Raw genomic sequence first — 3292 nt, 5'->3', positions numbered from 1 at the left:
CCCAAGTAATCAGATAAATAACATGAAAATTTTCATCTGATAAAGGTTCAATACCAAAAATATACATTTATAGCAAAAGAAATTAAACAAAACAAAAAATTCTTACCTGATGAATGTCTATTATCCCAAATATACACATTATTCCAAAATATTAGATAAATTAATCAAAATTCTCATCTCATAAAGCCTAATATCCAAAATATACATATTGAGCACAAGAAATCAGATAAATAAAACAAATTTCTCATGTGATATAATTCAAATAGAAAAAAAATACTCATTGAAAAAAGAAAATTAAATAAAAGAATAATTCTTATCTGAGAAAAGTCTTATATCCAAAATATACATATTGAACACAAGAAATCAGAAAAATAGAAGAAAATTCTCATGTGATAAAAGTGAAATATTAAGGACATACTTATTGATCACAAGCAATTAAATAAAACAAAAAATTCTCCCCTAATAATAATTTTATATCCAAAATGTACATATTGAGCACTAGATCAGACCAATAACACAAAAATTATTTTCTGTTCAAAAATGTTCATATGGAACAAATGACATCAGATAAATGAAACCAAAATTCTCATCTGATAAAGGTCTAACATCCAAAATACATATACTGAACACAAGTAATCAGAAACCCCAAATTTGCTCATGTGATTGAGGCCTAATTATCAAAAAATATTGTTATTGTAACATATGAAATTAGATCAAACAAAACGTTTCCATCTTGATAAAGGTCTAATACCAAAATACACCTATTGAGCTGTCAAAAACTCAGATAATAAAAAACAAAATTTCTCATCTGCTTAAATGGTCTAATACCCAAAAATACATGTACGTAAAGTACCCAGATAAATTAAAACAAAATTCTTCATCTGATAAATTAGTCTAACATCTCAAAATATACATATTGGATAACCAGTAATCAGTAAGCGCCAATATATTTTTATGTGTTAATCCGATAAAATCAAATATTGTTACTTGTGGACACTAGGAAATTAAGATAAAAACAAAATTTTCTGGAGTTTATAATGGTCTAATATCTCAAATACACATATTGAACACAAGAAATTAAATAAAATAAAAAATTTTTCCATCATAAATGGCTATATCCAAATATACATATTGAACACTAGAAATCAGATAATTAAAATTAAATTGTCATGTAATCAAGTTCTAATATCCAAAATATACCATATTTAACACAAGAAATCAGAAAAAGAAATCAAAATCTTCATGTGATAAGGTCAAATATCAAAAATATAATTATTGAACACAAGAAACTAAATAAGATAAAAAAATCTCCCCTGATAAAGTCTCTAATATCCAAAATGTACATATTGAACACAAGAAATTTAAAAAGGTGAAGAAAATCCTCATGTGATAAATGTCAAATTTGAAAAACATACTAATTGAACACAACAAATTAAAAGAACTATTCTCATCTGATAAATGACGAGTATAATATATATATATATGTATATGTATGTATATAACACAAAGAATTAAAGAAAACAATGATTATCTCCAGATAATGATTTATATTCAAAATAAGGATATTGTACATACAAAATTAGATAAAACAAAATTCACATCTGATAAAGGTCTAATACCAAAAATATACACAGTGAATACAAGAAAGAAAATAAACAAATATTCTCCCTGATGAATTTCTATATTGAACATATACATATTGAGCATTAGGAATCAGATTAATAATACAATTTTCATCTGATATATGTCTTATAGCAAAATATACATATTTGAAATTAAGAAATCAGATAAAAGATTTTCATCTGAAAAGGTTCTAAAATCAACAATATACAACACTGAACGAAAAGTAATCAGAAAAACAAAAAAATCTCTGGTGATAAACGTTCAAATAGTCCAAATATCAATCTGAACATATAAAATTAGATAAAACAAAAATTCTCACCGGTCCGGGAGCAGCACCCCCCAAACTCCCACCCTACCCCCCCACCCCCACCCCACTGCTGCAGTGTGAGAACATATTCTACCGCGGAGCACACCATCTCCACCTTACTCAGCTTCTTGCTGGCGCCGCGTGGGCACGTGCTGCTGCAGCGCCTGGAAGCCCAAGTTGACCAGCTTCACGCGGTTGCACTTGAGCTCGTTGTGGGGTGCCACGGCCGCCGAGCTGCCCCCAGCTTCAGTTGCTCCAGATCTGCAGCGGTGGCTGCAGGGCAGCAGTTCCGGGGATGCCGGTCTCCGCCGGGTAGCTCAGGTTCCAGCGACTCCAGGTGAGGTGGGTATGAGTCGGGGCAGCACACCGCCGTCCATCAAGCTTGCAGTCAGCCCTCGGGCACCAGCTAGGAGTTTGTGGGTGTTACAGGAAAAGTGCCTGCAAGGAACCGGGTTCGGTGGGAAGCAAACCGTCTCACCTCCAACTGTCTCACGCAGGGCACTGCTGCAGGATTTCCTAGGGCACCAGTCGCTGGCTTTCTGGAGCCCTAGGACCCCGTGTTGTACAGGGCCAAGAGTAGGGAAGTGTGGTATGCTCCTGTCCACGGGTGCGGTCAGACTCCCCTGGTCTCAAAAACATACTTATTTAACACAAGAAATTAAATAAAAAAATAGTTTCTCTCTGATAAAAGACTTATCCAAAATATACATATTGAGCACTAGATATCAGATAAATAATACAAAAATTCTCATCTGATAGAGGTCTATTATCAAAAAATATATCTTGAACACAAGATCAGACAAATACAAAAAATTTCTCATCTGATAAGGTCTAATATCCTAATATACTATTAAGCAGAAGAAATCAGAAAACAAAAACAAATTTTTCATGGAACAAAGGTCTAATATCAAAAATACACATATTGAAACGAAGAATTACATAAAACAAAAATTTCATCTTTTAAATTGAAATATCAAAACATGCATACTGAACCCAAAAATCAGAAAAATATCAATATGTTTATTTTGGATATCAGCTATCAGGTGAGAAAATTTGTTTATTCATTTTCTTGTGTTAAATATATATTTTTTGATATTAGACTATAATCAGATGATAATTTTTGTTTATTTAGGTTCTTGTGTACAATTTGTATGTTTTTACATTTTACCTTTATCACATAAGAAATTAGTTTTCTGATTTTTTGTGTTCAGTATGTGTATTTTGGAGATTAGACCTTTATCAGAAGAGAATTTTTGTTTCATTTAGTTAAGTATGTACAATATGTATATTTTGGACAGTAGACCTTTATTATATTGAACACAAGAAACTAGATAAATAAGACAAAATTTCTCATCTGATAAA

At 31.4% G+C, this 3292-nt stretch overlaps 1 pseudogene; it reads right to left on the bottom strand.

The window, feature by feature from the left end:
• Positions 1-1993: 1993 nt before the first annotated feature.
• On the bottom strand, positions 1994-2553 carry LOC118576409 (annotated as a pseudogene).
• Between the last annotated feature and the right edge of the window lie 739 nt (positions 2554-3292).

The sequence above is a fragment of the Onychomys torridus genome, unplaced genomic scaffold (genome assembly GCF_903995425.1).
Source record: "Onychomys torridus unplaced genomic scaffold, mOncTor1.1, whole genome shotgun sequence".
Lineage (NCBI taxonomy): Eukaryota > Metazoa > Chordata > Mammalia > Rodentia > Cricetidae > Onychomys > Onychomys torridus.
This window is presented reverse-complemented; position numbering and strand designations above follow the sequence as displayed.